At 46.3% G+C, this 17,183-nt stretch overlaps 1 long non-coding RNA gene across 1 annotated transcript in view; it reads left to right on the top strand.

The window, feature by feature from the left end:
* The first annotated feature begins 5,097 nt into the window (after positions 1 to 5,097).
* Positions 5,098 to 17,183, top strand: part of LOC141096312 (uncharacterized) — a 32,857-nt gene continuing 20,771 nt past the window's right edge. The window contains exon 1 of the long non-coding RNA XR_012233646.1: positions 5,098 to 5,205. This is a non-coding gene — a long non-coding RNA (uncharacterized lncRNA). The remainder of the gene's footprint in view (positions 5,206 to 17,183) is intronic.

Here is a 17,183-nt window from a genome sequence, read left to right as displayed (position 1 = left end):
CTGTGGACCCTGCATCCACCACATTAACCCAGTGCGCAGTGATGGACACGTAACGGCCCTGGCCATGCCTACTGGACCATGCATCAGTTGTGAGGTGCACCTTTCCACTCACTGATTGCTTGAGTGCATGGACAATGCGGTCTTTCACATGAAGGTGGAGGGCTGGGATGGCTTTGCGAGAAAAGAAGTGGTGACTGGATAGGTCATAGCATGGTACTGCGTAGGCCATGAGTTTGCAGAAAGCTGCGCTTTCAACCAACCGATAGGGCATCATCTCTAACGAGATTAGTTTGGCAATGTGGGCGTTCAAACCCAGTGTACGCGGATGAGAGAATGAGTACTTTCTTGTCCTACTCATAGTCTCTGGTAGGGTGAGCTGGACTTGAGAGCTGCATATGGTGGAACTAGCGGTGGACATGGCGGACTGAGAGAGGGTTGATGATGGTGATGGAGTTGGTGTTCTTTCTGATGGCCTAGATTCAGTCTTTCATTGCAATAACAGAGTGATTCCCTGACTGATTTGCCCTTGCGACGACAACTCAACATTTGCTGCTGGTGGTGTGCTAACCGGTGGACTTACAGTGGGGGAAACAATGTAGCGTTGCTGACTACCTTCTTTGGGAGCATTAGCACATGTGGTGCGTGAGTTTTGGTAGTCCGTCCACGCTTGCAAGTGCATGGTGATTAAATGTCTTAGCATGCAACTGGTATTCAAATTTCTCAGAATTTTCCCTCGGCTAAAGGTCTTTGCGCACTTCTTACAGATAACCTTTGCCTGATCATTAGGATTTTGTTCAAAAAAGTGCCACACTGCACTCTTCCTACTATGGAAGACATTTTGAGGCCTTGCACGCTGTGCTATTTTGACCATCTGGCCAAGCTGTCCTGCAACTCTTTTGGTTTTTGTAACCCGTTTTTGGACTGCTCCAGGCCTGCCAGATAACAGCTGTTGCAATGTCGATGCCCACTGCGGATGCTCCTCCTCTTCTGAGCTATTTGCAGCGGCACACTCTACCCCCAATGGATGCCAATCTGGGTCAACAACTGGGTCATCCATCAACTCCTCTTCAATGTCATGTGCACTTTCCTCTGTGTCACAGTGTATGGTGGTATAGTATGTGGGAAGGGGCACCTGTGTTTCATCAGGGTCAGATTCTGCCTCAGTACACTGCAAGGACAATGTAGTGCTCTGAGTGAATGTACCAGCAGAATCATTTATCAGTGGCTGTGCATCAGTATACTCCATGTTAGATTCATCTTTGCCTGGGTAATACACAATTTGACTTGATAACCCAGGCATGGTATGTGAAAACAGCTCCATGGAGTAATCTGTAGCGTGGCCTGCCGCATCCTTCAATTTTGGTTGGGGTGAAGGACACAAGGAAAGGTGTGGTTCATGAACATGAGCCTCCAATGATGACTCATTGCTTTTATTTTTGAAAACTTCAGAAGAGGAGGCGATAGAGCTGGAGGCTGAGTCAGCAATGTAAGCCAAAACTTGTTCTTGAAGCTCCGGCTTTAAAAGCGGTTTACCTACTCCCAGAAAAGGGAGCCTTTGAGGCCTTGTGGAACCAGACGATCACGCAGGCTCAACAACGCTTGCATTAGGTGCTATTTTGCTTTTGCCACTACCAGCATATCCACCACCAACACCATCATTACCAGCTGCCAACCCCCGCCTACTTCCACGAACTCTTCCACCACACTTCCTCATTTTTGGGGAAAATGTACCCAAAAAACCACCAACTATATGGTACTGTAAAACAAGGTACAAGGTGTATATAGTAGTGGGGAGAATTGGAATCTCTGTAGACTTCAGGACACAGTTGGATTCTGTTAGGCCCTGTTTATTTTACACCGCAATGTGACAGGCAGATTCTGGATGGTGTAATAAAGGTGGATAGAGGACTGTGGAAAAATGGAATCTCTGTAGACTTCAGGGCACAGTTGGATTCTGTCAGGCCCTGTTTATTTTACACTGCAATGTGACAGGCAGATTCTGGATGTTGTAAGAAAGGTGGATAGAGGACTGTGGAGAATTGGAATCTCTCTACACTTCAGGACACAGTTGTATTTTGTCAGGCCCTGTTTCTATAACACCGCAATGTGATCGGCAGGAATTGCCTAGTGTATGACAAACTACAAGGTGTATATAGAATTGGGCAGAATTGGAATCTCACTAGAGTGTGGGTCTGTAAGAATGGACAAACTCCTCGGCTTTTCCTTACAGAGTCACACACTTAGATAGCTTCAATTTGGCTGTGATAACAGCCGTTACACGGTACTGAGAGAGGAGCGTGCACGTATACTGCTGTTCGGTGTATGTAAAACTGTCAAGCTCCGTGTTTTTGTATACGGACTGACACACGCTGTCTCTCTCTAGTTTTGAATGTAATCAAACAGCAAATATACTGAACTGTTTGAAAAACGGACAAAACTATAAGGTGTAGGTCTGTTAGAACGGACAAACTCCTCGACTTTTCCTTACAGAGTCACACACGTAGATAGCTTCAATTTGGCCGTGATAACAGCCGTTACAAGGTACTGAGAGAGGAGCATGCATGTACACCGCTGTGCGATGTATGTAAAATTGTCAAGCTCCGTGTTTTTGTATACGGACTGACACACGCTGTCTCTCTCTAGTTTTGAATGTAATCAAACAGCAAATAAACTAAACTGTTTGAAAAATGGACAAAACTATAATGTGTAGGTCTGTAAAAACGGACAAACTCCTCGACTTTTCCTTACAGAGTCACACACGTAGATAGCTTCAATTTGGCCGTGATAACAGCCGTTACACGGTACTGTGTGAGGAGCGTACACCGCTGTACGGTGTGTGAAAAAATGAACGCTCACTACCTCACCAGGACAAAACAATACAATTTGGATTGCTTTTAAAAAAGCAGTTTGAACACCAGTGTGCACACAGCAATGCAGCTAGCCTTAAAAGGCAGGCTAATCACCACCAGCGCTGCTGCACAAAAGCAAAAATCTTCACCTTTCACTGCACAGTAACTACAGTGAAAAGCGCTAGCAGCAGAAGCAGTTTTTTTTTCTTTTTGCCTTCCTAACGCTCTCCCTACAGAATCAGCAGCTGCAGCAGCTCTCCCTATTCTGAGATCAGCATGAGTAACATGACGGTCGGCATCCCCGCCCTTTTATACCCCCACACAAAGCAAGCCAATCACTTGCATGCCCTTCTCCAAGATGGTGGTGACCGCTGCCTATGTCATCACATTGCCCACAGTGTCCGTTCTTCCTGATTGGCTGAAAAAGGGCGCTAAAGCATGTTTTGAAACGCTACTTTGGCGCTAAAGTCATCGACTTTGTGGCCAACCTCACGCTAAGGTCGGGTTTCGTTTCATGAAACCCGATTTTGGCGAAAGTCGGCGACTTTTGAATTTTTTCGACCCGTTTCGCTCAACTCTAGTTGTCATGCGTCAGTTGTGTAAGTCAGAAATGAATTCAGTAATACATGGAGGTGTGGTACAGTTTGAAGCAATCTTTCTTACACAGGCCAGGTTTGTTGGGGTAGGTGTCGCATTGATAAATTGAGTCCTTGCGTATTCCCCTTTTGTAACACACCTTGCTCCTCTTTTGCGACCTTTCTTTTTTTACAGTTTTAGGGAACTCTCCCAGGAAATGCTGACCTGGTACGAGACGAGCACCTTTAGTTCTGGAAGTACTAGGGCCCGCTCCTTCCTGAGTGCCATATATCAGGGCCTTAATCACTACCTCCGGAACTGAAGGTACAATGTAGTGATCTGGCATGCTGCATATCATGACAACAGGAAAGCTTTCAGCATTGCCATTTGTATTATGTGCACAGACAGCTTTTTGTACCACACCTCGGCCTTTCTCAAAGCACTGTACAGCTGGAGGAGTTGATCAGAGGGATCAATGCTCCCCATGTTTTTGTTATACCCCAGTATACAGTTCGGTTTGCTGACCTGTGCAGAGGTACCTTGTACAGTCCCGAAAGCACTGACATCACTGTGTATGGTGGTGAAGAAAAAGACATCCTTCTTGTCCATGTACTTGACTACCAGCAGGTGGTCGCTACATTGGGCACTGCTGTCACCCTTCCTGAGCATCTGCCTAAGTAGCGTTTTTGGGAGGCCTCTCTGATTTTTGCAATTGAAATCAGAACCGTTTAGCACAGCTATAAGGTGGTGGTGCAACAAGTAGGATTCTATTCCGTAACCATATATATATAGAAACTTGGCACACACAATAAGTGATTTCCAGTGAAAAGATAGTTGCAATGCACGCAGTGCAACAATGTTTTGAAAGGCAATTCTTTTTTTCACCCACAAGCTGGTAAGAAGTATGACATAAAGGGCTACTTTACATGTAACACTTCATATGTAATATGCTTGATCAAGTGGCCTTGTGATTTGATTTACGTGGGTGAAACTACTCAACCTATTAAGGACCGTATATCAAAACACAAGTCCACAATTAGCTGTAAGAATCTACTATTGCCAGTACCATATCACTTTGTTGCAGTGGGCCATACCATAGCCCAACTCAAATATGAAGTGATCGAGCAGGTCAATGTGCCATGTAGAGGTGGTAATCGCATAAATTTATTGAAAAAACGTGAGGCTTTTTGGATCCATGAGCTCCAGACATTAACCCCTAAAGGGGTAAATAGAGACTATGATATCCAATCATTTTTGTCTTAATCTATTGGAACTATATGATGTGATGCTGTATTTTTCCTTTACTAATACTTTTTATCCTCTTTTCAGAACCTACAGCACTAAGCACGTATTTTCCTCATGGAGAAATTTCAATATTTGCTCTCCACTGAACCAACAAATCCCTAAAGAACACTTTAGAGCCATCTGGATTATTCAATGCCGTCTTCTCATGCACAGCCACTATTAGGAGCACTGTTTATATCCTTTTGATTATTTTATTTCTCCTCTCTCAAGAACACAACAACGGAGGATCTCTATTCCATAAGAAAGGACACTTCCTGCCTTTGAAACACAGTGACGTCACTTTCGGGACCTCCCACTCTCTCGTCCTGTATGTGAACTGCATCAGGCCACACTGGAGTGCAGAGAACACGTCACATCCGGTTACATTCTTCCATCTTGGCCCCTATTTCTAGATGCAGCAGACGCTGCTCACAGCACCATTGACCTGCGGTGGATGCCGTGTCATTGCCCCACACGCTTCACATTTACCGGACTGGTAAGCACTTTTTCCATCACGTCGCCCACAGGACTTTTTTGCCCAGCTGTCATGTCTCCTAACAGCGATTATCTCCCGTTCTCACACCACAGACCTTGCACAATTGTGTTTTGTATCCCTATCCCCGGGGGGTATGTATTTATTTAACTCATTCTAACACATCTCACAATCGAGTTAGCTCACTCTATTTAATAGGAGATATTGATCTCTTACCTCACAGGATCACACATTTCTTGGTTCTCTGTTTGAGTATGATGTAAACAACAACAGTACCATACTTAGGTATGTTATATTCCATTTTATGAATGAATAATTCCATAATTGTCTTGGTCTTTTGGATATATTTTTTCTCGTCACTTAAGCATTCATATATGTGCCTATAATGTCTGGTATGTTTTACACATCATTTGCCACCATGTTTGTATCCCAGATACCATATGGCTTTTGCTATGTACATACTTTGGTTTTTTTGATTACTTTATTTACTTATTTAGCAGTACTGTGATGAAGGTCTAGGTCACCGAAATGTCTATATACTGTATGTACTGTACATTAAAAACTATCTTTTCACTGGAAATCACTTATCGTGTGTGCCAAGTTTCTACATATCTCTGATTTTTGCAGACAGTACCGCAGGCTGAGGATGCAGAGAGGGTTTTGAAGAGTGGGATGCTGATATAAAAATTATCTGTGTAGAGATGATAACCTTTATCCAGCAGTGGGTGCACCAAATCCCATACAATTTTCCCACTTACTCCCAGGACAGTGGGGCATTTAGGGAGTTCAATTCACAAGTCCTTCTCTTCATAAACTCTGAACCTGTGGGTGTACCCTGAGGTTAGTTCCATACCTGGTCCTCTTACTGGGCAAGTAATGATGGAATTTTAGCCTTCCCTTAAAATGAATTAAGATCTCATCCACACAGATGTCCCTTTGGTGCTCATACACTTCAGCAAACTTTTTGTTGAAGTGTTCGATGACCGGCCAAACTTTGAACAGGCGGTCAAAGTTGGGGTCATCTCATGGGGGACACTGTGCATTATCCATATAATGCAAGAATTTGTGGATAGCCTCAAAACGTGTCCATGCCATGACCATTTGGAACACCAGAGTGTTGTATTAAACATCAACACTTCAATATTGCCGAACTTCTGGCTTCTTCAGTATCCGCATGTGAAGGACCAGACCCCAAAACTGCATCATTTCAACTGCGTCTACAGGAGGCCAGTTAGAAAATGATGAGCAAAAACTGATGAGCATACAAATCAGTTTGGCTCACCATGAGGTTAGCAAAATCCTCAGAGAAAAAGACTTTGAAAAAGTCTATTTCTGTGAGGGCGGTGGTGTTAAACTTGATTCCTGATTCTGCCAGAAAATCAGGAATCAGTGGCTCATAATTTTTTGGGGGAGCAAGGTCCATATGGGGTCCTTCTCTGGTATCACACAATCAACAGAGCAAGTGAAGAGTGAACAATTCCAAGACCTTTATTCAGGCAAAAATACGAAAAGGTCCATATTCAGTCCACCACACAAAGGATAAGATAGTCCAGAATAAGAATGCAGTCCAGTATCAGGATAAAATGTCCAGGGAACGAGATTCCAAAACTCTAGCACCAGAGGATAAAATGGGTCCTTCTCTCTCTGAAGTGCTGTCTGTGCACGATCCTGTCCACACCGGAACTGACTTGTCCAGCTGCTGTTCTTCCCCCCACCCCCTTCCTTGTCCAGGGGTAGTCAAACCAGTTGAGGCTGTTTCCAGGCCTCCCAGAGGAGAACAAAGGGCCTTAGGGACAGATACAGTGGGGCTGTAGACTTGCAATGTAATAACAAAAACACTATGAAAATAACTGAAATAGAAAAATAGGAATATACAAAAAATGATATCCACATAACATATCACACCATCACAACCTCTCCCCCCCATAATAAGTAAGCACGCCATGAGGTCTACACAGACCTCTGGCCTGCTCACTTTAGTCCACATTGCTCAGTTATTTATAATTCCTTGTACAGTGGCAGGGGTAGGTCGGCCTGGGGAGCCTATGGTTCTTCTTGTCGAGACAGTCCATCGGCGTTCTGGTGTTGGCTTCCCCGCTTGTATTGGATGGAGAAGCTGTAGGGTTGTAAGGACAAGCTCCACCACAGCAATCTTCCATTGTCCCCTGATACGCGATTCAGCCATGTGAGGGGGTTGTGGTCTGTAACAATCGTAAAGTCTCTGCCATGCAAGTATGGCTGCATTTTTTTTAGCGCCCATACGATGGCAAGGCACTCCTTTTCAATAGTGGCATAGGCAATTTCCCAGTCCAGTAGTTTCCGACTGGCAAAGCAACAGGATGTTCTTCTCCTGCGGTGTTCACTTGGCTAAGTACTGCCCCAATCCCAAAGGTGGATGCATATGTCTGCACGAGGAACCTGCGTTATAATCCGGGGAAGCCAAGACAGGAGCAGTGACGAGGGCAGTCTCTAATGCTGAAAAGGCATCCTCACATGCCGTCGTCCACTTCACATTCATAGGCATGTTCAGGCGGGTCAGGTCGGTTAGGGGCTTGGCCAAGGTGCTGAAGTTAGAAACAAATTTGCGATAGTAACCAGCAGTTCCTAAAAATGAAAGTACATGCTTTTTAGTCTGGGGTCTACACCAGTTGCTAATGGCTTCCACCTTGGCATGCTCAGGCCTTAGTGTCCCACCCCCTACTCTATGCCCATCCCTATTTGGCACTTATCAGGGCGAATGGTCAGTCCTGCAGTAAGGATACAGTCTAGCACTATGCCCAAGTGTTTAAGATGTTCCTCCCAGGTTGTGCTAAAAATGGCGATGTCGTCTAAGTAAGCACAGGCAAAGTCCTGACATTGTTGTAACAGACGATCCACCAGTCTCTGGAAAGTAGCGGGGGCAGTTTTCATCCCAAAGGGCATTCCCAGGAACTCATAATGCCCAAATGGAGTAATGAAGGCTGAGCGCTCCCGAGCGTCCTCCGTTAGGGGTATCTGCCAGTACCCCTTGCTCAAGTCTAAAGTGGTCACAAATTGGGCACTGGTCAGATGATCCAATAGATCATCAATCCTGGGCATGGGATAAGCATCACTCTTAGTGGCATCATTTAGTCTTCTGTAATCACCGCAGAATCGTGTTGTACCATCCTTCTTGGGGACCAGGACGACAGGAGAGGCCCAAGAACTGTGAGAGGGCTGAATAACTCCCAGTTGTTTCATCTCCTCCAGTTCGTTCTTTATCATGCCTTGAACAGCCTCTGGAACCCGGAAGGCAGCCTGCTGGATGGGGCGCTGTCCGGGGGTTTCCACATGGTGGCTGGTGAGAGTAGTCTTCCCTGGCTTTGAGGAGAAAGCAGCAGCCCTCGGCCTTAGTACGGTGACAATATCATCCTTTTGTATATCCGATAAATAGGAGCCATGGGGCACTTGTTCCAGTGATTCTCCCGCTTGGGCAACCTGGAGGAGATCTGGGAGATACTCGTCAGCGGCGGTATCACTAGGGGGGTGGCAGACAGCTAGAACAGGCAGAGATCGGTTGTGGTAGTCTTTCAGCATGTTAATGTGGACGGTTTTCTATCGTCGACCGCTGGAGTCCAGGGCAATAGCATAGTTAGTGTCATTAATTTTCTCGACAACCTGATAAGGGCCTTCCCACACTGCTTGAAGCTTGTTGGCAGGGAAAGCAGTAATCATGAGCACTTGCTGTCCTTCCATAAATTCCCGGTTCCTGGCATAACGGTCATACCATTTTTTTTGTCTGGACTGGGCCATTCGCTGATGTTCTTTAGCAAAGGTAGCTAGCTGGGCGAGACTGTCTCTGAGCTCTAGAACATAGGGAACGATGGGCATTCCGGTATCTGAGATGTCTCCCTCCAAATGTTCTTTCAGAAGAGTGAGAGGCCCACGGACCTTCAGGCTAAACAGTAGTTCGAAGGGAGAGAACCCTGTGGACTTTTGGGGAACCTCCCGATAGGCGAAGAGGAGATGTGGCAGGTACTTTTCCCAGTCTTTTTCAATGTGAATAAAAGCCCTCAGCATATTTTTTAGGGTTCCATTAAAGCGTTCACATAGTCCGTTGGTCTGCGGGTGGTATGGGGTGGTGCGAATGGCTCGAACTCCACAGGTATGCCATTGGGACTGGACCAGATCTGACATGAACTGAGTGCCTTGATCTGACAATATTTCACTAGGAAACCCTACCCGGGTAAAGATGGTAACAAGGGCCTCGGCTACCTTTACTGCTGTAATACTGGACAGGGCCACAGCTTCAGGATACCTTGTGGCATAGTCCACCACGGTCAGGATATATTTTTTCCCTGACCTGCTGGGGTGGGCCAGAGGACCTATGACGTCGACGGCTACACGTTGAAATGGTTCCTCAATTATGGGCAGGGATTGCAGAGGTACCTTATGTCGAGCTCCTGGATGCCGCATTTGCTGGCACACATCGCAGGTGCGGCAATAAGGGGCTACCGACTGCGAGACGCCTGGCCAGTAAAAACTTTGGGTGAGTCTCTTTTCAGTCCTTTTTCTCCCTTGATGCCCAGCCAAGGGGATGTCATGGGCCAGTTGAAGTGGCTGTGCCCTGTACTTCGGAGGGACAATGAGTTGCCTGGTCGTTGCATCAGGGTTGCCCTGGTCACTGCCCTTTGTTACATGATAATACAGTCCGTTTTCTCGAGTGAAGCCATCCCCATTATCTCCCATGTGCCCAGTTTCTGCCTTTCGCCTAAGGGCTGCTAAGGTAGTGTCACCCTCTATTTCTCTCCTAAACTCCTCTCTGTTATGAATGAGTCACCATAGGAGGCAAAAACAGAAATACTAGCTAAGTCCAGAAAATCAGAGAAGTTTGCAGCTATCGGATTGCAGACCCCTGAACCTATCAACAACAACTAGCAGTAGCCGTGGGGGGTTCCTACGATGCCCTAGACCCCTCGATCACAGCCAGAGAACTAAATAGCCTAAAGACAGAAAGGGAAATCTAAACTGCCTCAGAGCAGACCCCAAAGCAATAGGCAGCCCCAAACATATAATGACGGTGAAGCAAGATGAAAAAACACTAACACAGATAGAAAGATAGGCTGAGCAAATGATGGGGCCCAAGCTAACTAAATAGGAGAGGATAGAAAAGCTGTTGTCTGCAATCCGCGCAAAACCCTATCAAAAAATGAGCCAACAGACTGATAGGGAAAAAAGCCCTGAAGACGCTAGGCTTCAAAAAGACTATATCAGTACTCAGGTATTTTCTGAAGACAGAGCAAAAAGACAAAAAGGAATTCAGCTCACCCCAGCAGGGAATGGCAGAAATCCAGAAAAACAAGGCAAAACAAAACCAAAACACAAATGCAAAAAGCAGAGCAGAAAACTTAGCTTTTGAGGAGCAGGAATCAGACTGGTCTCCTAGAATCCATCAGAGAAATCATGAGCAAGGCAGAAGGGCGTCGGCTGCCTTATATCCAGTCAGCAATTCCAGTCACCCAGTCATCATCTATCTGCTCAGGTGCTTGGTAATCAGCCTCACTACCTTCCTTCACCAGAAGAGGGAGTTCATCAGACCTCAATGGTGAAGGGGAAAATGAACTCACAACAGTACCTCCCCCTTGATGAAGGGTCACCGAACCCTCATCCATGCCAACAGGGCGATCAGGGTGAGCCCGATGAAAGGCACGCACCAATCTTTTGGCATGAATATCAGAGGCAGAGACCCAGGAATTATCCTCCTGACCATAACCCTTCCACTTAACCAAATACTGGAGTCTCCGTCTAGCCAGACGGGAATCCAGTATCTTCTCTACCTCATATTCCATGTTACCTTCAACCAATACAGGGTCCGGAGGTGCCACCCCAGGAACTACTGGTTCAACAAACCTCTTCAACAAGGACTTATGAAACACATTATGGATTTTAAATGTGACAGGAAGAGCCAACCAAAAAGAGAACGGATTAATAATCTCCAAAATCTTGTAAGGTCCAATAAATCTAGGCTTAAACTTAGGAGAAGCCACCTTCATAGCGATATTTTTTGATGATAACCAAACCGTATCACCCACCTTAAACTGGGGACCAATGGTCCTATGTCGGTTGGAGAACCGCTGGGCCTTTTACTGGGAGAGAGACAACTTATCCACCGCTTGGTCCCAGATCTGGTGCATTCTCTCTACCACAGTGTCAACACCTGGGCAGGCAGAAGGCTCCACCTGCCCTGAAGAAAATCGAGGATGAAACCCAAAGTTAAAAAAAAAAGGTGACATCAAAGTGGCAGAACTAGCTCTATTATTTAAAGCAAATTCGGCCAAGGGCAAAAATGAAACCCAATCATCCTGATCAGCGGAAATAAAACATCTCAAATACGACTCCAAGGTCTGGTTTGTTCTCTCTGTCTGCCCATTTGTCTGAGGGTGAAAAGCAGAGGAGAAGGACAACTGAATTCCCAGCTTGGAACAGAAAGTCCTCCAAAATCTAGACACAAACTGAACTCCTCTGTCAGATACAATGTTCTCAGGAATCCCGTGCAAGCGAACCACCTGTTGCAAAAACAGGGGCACCAACTCAGAGGAAGATGGCAACTTAGGGAGTGGTACAAGATGCACCATCTTAGAGAACCTATCACAAATCACCCAAATAACAGTCATTCTCTGAGAGACAGGCATATCAGAGATGAAATCCATTGAAATATGGGTCCATGGCCTCCTGGGGACCGGCAAAGGCATCAACAACCCACTAGAGCGAGAGCAAGGTTTAGACCGGGAGCAAGTCCCACAGGACTGCACAAAATTCCTGACATCACGAGACAAGGCGGGCCACCAAAAAGACCGACTCACCAGATCTCTAGTACCAAAAATACCTGGATGACCAGCCAATGCAGAGCAATGAACTTCAGACTTCACTCTCTTCTTCCACTGGTCAGGAACATACAACTGTCCACTGAGACAACGCTCAGGTTTGTCCTCCTTGAACTCTTCCAGAGCACGTCTCAAATCGGGCAAGATGGCAGAAAGAACTACCCCTTCGCCTAAGATGGTAGCAGGCTTGGTCACCACAGGAGAATCGGCAAAGAAGCACCTAGAGAGAGCGTCTGCCTTGACATTCTTAGTGCCAGGAAGAAAAGAGACCACAAAATCAAAACGTGTAAAAAACAAGGCCCACCTAGCCTGTCTAGGGTTCATGCGTTTGGCCGACTCCAGGTAAATCAAATTCTTGTGGTCAGTGAGGACCACGACTTGATGTTTAGCTCCCTCCAACCAATGTCTCCACTCCTCAAATGCCCATTTCATGGCTAACAGTTCCCGATTCCCCACATCATAGTTACGTTCAGATGGGGAGAACTTTCGGGAAAAGAAAGCACAGGGATTCATTTTAGATGTTACAGGATCCTTTTGGGACAAAACAGCTCCTGCACCAATCTCCAAAGCGTCCACCTCTACCTGGAACGGGAGTGAGACATCAGGTTGCCGCAAAACCGGTGCAGAAGTGAATCTTCGCTTCAGCTCCTGAAAGGAAGAAACAGCCTCCGGAGACCAATTCAATACATCAGCACCCTTCTTAGTCAGATCAGTCAATGGCTTGGCAATACTAGAAAATTTTGCTATAAATTTCCGATAAAAATTAGCAAAACCCAAAAACTTCTGGAGGGCCTTCAAAGAAGTGGGCTGAACCCAATCATGAATGGCCTGTACCTTGGCCGGGTCCATTTCAATAGTTGACGGAGACAAAATAAATCCCAAAAATGAAATCCTCTGTACCCCAAAAAGGCATTTCGATCCTTTGACATACAGGGAATTCTCCCTCAAGATCCGGAACACAGTCCGAACATGTTCCACATGAGAATCCCAATCCTTGGAGAAGATCAAAATATCATCCAGATAGATAATCAAAAATGTATCCACAGTCTCGGAAAATGTCGTTCATGAAGCACTGGAAGACAGAAGGGGCATTAGTGAGCCCAAAAGGCATCACCAGGTACTCAAAATGTCCCTCCGGAGTATTAAACGTCGTCTTCCATTCATCCCCATGCTTAATGCGGATAAGATTATACGCCCCCCTGAGGTCAAGCTTGTAAACCAGCAAGCACATTTAACTCTGGAGAATAGATCCGAAATCAGGGGTAACGTACACTGATATTTAATAGTAATTTTGTTGAGGGCACGATAATCAATACAAGGCCTTAATGAACCATCCTTTTTGGCCACGAAAAAAAAACCAGCACCTAAGGGTGAAGAGGATGGTCTAATATGACCCTTCTCCAACGCCTCCTTAATATAGGATCGCATAGCCTCGTGCTCGGGTACATATAAATTGAAGAGCCGACCCTTGGGAAATTTACAACCCGGGCTCAGTTCAATTGCACAGTCATAACTCCTATGAGGAGGCAAAGACGCAGACTCATTCTCACTAAATACATCATAAAAGTCCACCAAATAGTCAGGAACATCATGCGACTGAGGAGAGGTGGAAAAAAACGGAGCCTGACTAAGGGCACACCGACAACCCCAACTCACCACAGACACAGATTTCCAATCCAAAACTGGATTATGAATTTGCAACCAGGGAAACCCCAGAACAATGGTATCATGCAAATTATGCAACACCAAAAATCTGCAATTTTCTTGATGGTCTGGGGCGACCCGCATTACCACCTAGGTCCAAAACTGAGGTTTATTTTTCGCCAAAGGAGTAGCATCAATTCCCCTCAAAGGGATAGGCGTCCGCAGAGGTGTCATAGGAAATCCACAACGTTTAGCAAAATCCAAGTCCATTAGGTTCAGGGCTGCTCTCGAATCCACAAAGGCCTTGGCGGAAAATGTGGACAGGGAGCAGATCAGAGTAATTGCCAGAAGAAACTTAGGTTGAACACCACCCACAGAAAACGTGTGTGCAAAACGTTTCTCTCGTTTAGGACAGACAGAAATAATATGCGAGGCATCTCCACAAAAAAAACACAGCTTATTACGCCTTCTGAACTCCTGACGTTGCTCCGTGGAGAAAACTCTATCACATTGCATAGGTTCAGACACTTGTTCAACAGGTGGCAACACCTCTCGTGCAGTCCTGCGTTCACGTAAACGCCAATCAACCTGAATGGCTAATGACATAGAATCGTCAAGACCAGAGGGAACAGGAAATTCCACCATAGTATTTTTTACAGCTTCTGACAAACCCTTCCGAAAGAGAGCTGCCAAGGCATTATCATTCCAGGTAGTAAGGACCGCCCATTTTTGGAATTTTTGACAGTACAATTCTGCAGAATCTTGACCCTGGCTCAATGCCAACAGGGTCTTTTCAGCCTGATCAATAGCATTAGGTTCGTCATACAACAACCCCAAGGCTTGAAAAAATGCGTTCACATTAGTCAGAATAGGATCATCTGGTTTCAAAGAAAAAGCCCAATCCTGGGGATCGCCACGCAGCAAAGAGATGACAATTTTAACCTGCTGCGCGGAGCTCCCTGACGAGTTAGGCTTCAAGGCAAAAAATAATTTACAATTATTTTTGAAATTCAAAAATTTAGACCGATCCCCAAAAACACATCAGGAGTAGGGATCTTTGGTTCAGCAGCATGTGAATGAGCAAGGTAGGCGGAAATTCCCCGCACTTCCACAGCGAGCTGCTCCACACGATCAGACAATTGCTTTATCTCCATTGAGAGAAAAAAAAAAATTCCCCCTACGGCCTCAGAGATATAGAGGAAAAAATATACACACTTTTTTTTTTTTTTTACAATTCTTTCCTGCTATTGAGTACCCTAGGATCTGCAGTATGGCTGGTGATTCTGTTATGAACGAGTCACCGTAGAAGGCAAAAACAGAAATACTAGCTAAGTCCAAAAAAACAGAGAAGTTGGCAGCTATCGGATTGCAGACCCCTGAACCTATCAACAACAACTAGCAGTAGCCGTGGGGGGTTCCTACGGTGCCCTAGACCCCTCGATCACAGTCGGAGAACTAAATAGCCTAAAGACAGAAAGGGAAATCTAAACTGCCCCAGAGCAGACCCCAAAGCAATAGGCAGCCCCCAACATATAATGACGGTGAAGCAAGATGAAAAAACACTAACACAGATAGAAAGATAGGCTGAGCAAATGATGGGGCCCAAGCTAACTAAATAGGACAGGATAGAAAAGCTGCTGTCTGCAATCCGTGAAAACCCTATCAGAAAATGAGCCAACAGACTGATAGGGAAAAAAAGCCCTGAAGACGCTAGGCTTCAAAAAGACTATATCAGTACTCAGGTATTTTCTGAAGACAGAGCAAAAAGACAAAAAGGAATTCAGCTCACCCCAGCAGGGAATGGCAGAAATCCAGAAAAACAAGGCAAAACAAAACCAAAACACAAATGCAAAAAGCAGAGCAGAAAACTTAGCTTTTGAGGAGCAGGAATCAGACTGGTCTCTTAGAATCCAGCAGAGAAAACACCAGCAAGGCAGAAGGAAGTCGGCTGCCTTATATCCAGTCAGCAATTCCAGTCACCCAGTCATCATCTATCTGCTCAGGTGCTTGGTAATCAGCCTCACTACCTTCCTTCACCAGAAGAGGGAGTTCATCAGACCTCAATGGTGAAGGGGAAAATGAACTCACAACACCTCTCTGTCCCAAGACTCTCCCAATGTAGTAGCAGCGAAAGTATTGCTTACCGACTCTGATACGGTTCGTGGTGGTTGCTCCCCGGTGGGGTCCGGATGATGTAGTGCTTGAAGGGCCTGTAGTCGGGTGACTGCTCCCACAAATTAGCACTGTAACTCTCCAATGTCGTTCCCAAGGAGGATATCTGCAGGAAGTCCTCCCATAACTCCAATCCAACACAGTTTTTCTCCACAACCATATTCCAAACGCACAGAAGCTCGCTGTATATATTTGCGGGCACCCCCCGCCAGAACAATGGGAATTCCCGGACCCTGGTAAATTGCCTCGGGTCGAACCACACGGGGGTCAGCGATAGTCAAGAATGCCCCCGTGTCTCTAAATCCTGACACTTTGTATCCATCAATAAAGACATCCTGCAGGTTGCGTTGCCATTGCTCTGAGTAGCTAAAGGACAGAGGCCGGAGTCCGTACACTCCAGGAGGGGTATCTATGGTGCCGTGGTCGGTGGTCCACTCTGGTGGGGGTGCTGGAAGGTCTTCCTCAGGTGTGGTGGAGTGTACAAGATGCACTGGATGAGGTGGGGCTGCGTGGGGCTCCCTCTGAATCCTGGAGGGACAGCCAGACTGCAAATGTCCAGGTTGCCCACACCCATAACACCTCCTCTCTGTGATACCCCCAGGTCGTGGTCGGAACTGTTGGGGCCTAGGATTGTGAGGCGTGATTGTCATCGGCTTGCGACTAGGTGGAAGGGCAGATATAATTGGAGGGGGACAGGGCGTGGAAGCAGGCCGTGGTTCATTGTCCAGAAGCCTCCTCCATTGCGGCCGGATAGTAAGGACTTCATCAGCCAGGGCTGCAGCTCTATCCTCGGTACACGGCGTGCGCTCCCGGACCCATTCCCGTACCTCTGCAGGGCACTTGGCAAGAAATTGTTCTATAAGGAAAGCCTGTATAACATCTTCCACAGTAAAGGCGTTTTCTGCTTTCAGCCATCTCCGACATGTCTCAGACATCTTATGTGCATACATCCTAAACGATCCCCCCGTGGTGCAAGGGAGGTCTCGGAACTTGGCCCTATATGAGTCTGGGGTGATAGCATGGTAATCCAGGATAGTCCGCTTTACAATGTTATAATCCCGATTCCGCAGTGCATCAATGGTTCGGTAAGCCTCCGCCATGCTTCCGTTCACGAGCCCCACTAACAAACGCATCCAGCTAGAGTGGGGCACCTCCATCACAGCACACTGCTGCTGAAAGTCTTTGAAGAACCCCTCCACATCTCCAGAAGCCTCATCAAATGTCTTAAACTCTGTCCGGGTGATCCGTACAGGCTCCCGGATTGTTGGGGTTACACTCCACATTGCGTTACTCCCTTTTTCAAGCTCCATTGCTTCCTGTCTC

This window comes from Dendrobates tinctorius, unplaced genomic scaffold (assembly GCF_039654945.1).
Source record: "Dendrobates tinctorius isolate UK_male_01 unplaced genomic scaffold, ASM3965494v1 ptg000073l, whole genome shotgun sequence".
Taxonomy (NCBI): domain Eukaryota; kingdom Metazoa; phylum Chordata; class Amphibia; order Anura; family Dendrobatidae; genus Dendrobates; species Dendrobates tinctorius.
The sequence above is the reverse complement of the archived record's forward strand: the minus strand, read 5'-3'. Positions and strand labels throughout refer to the sequence as shown.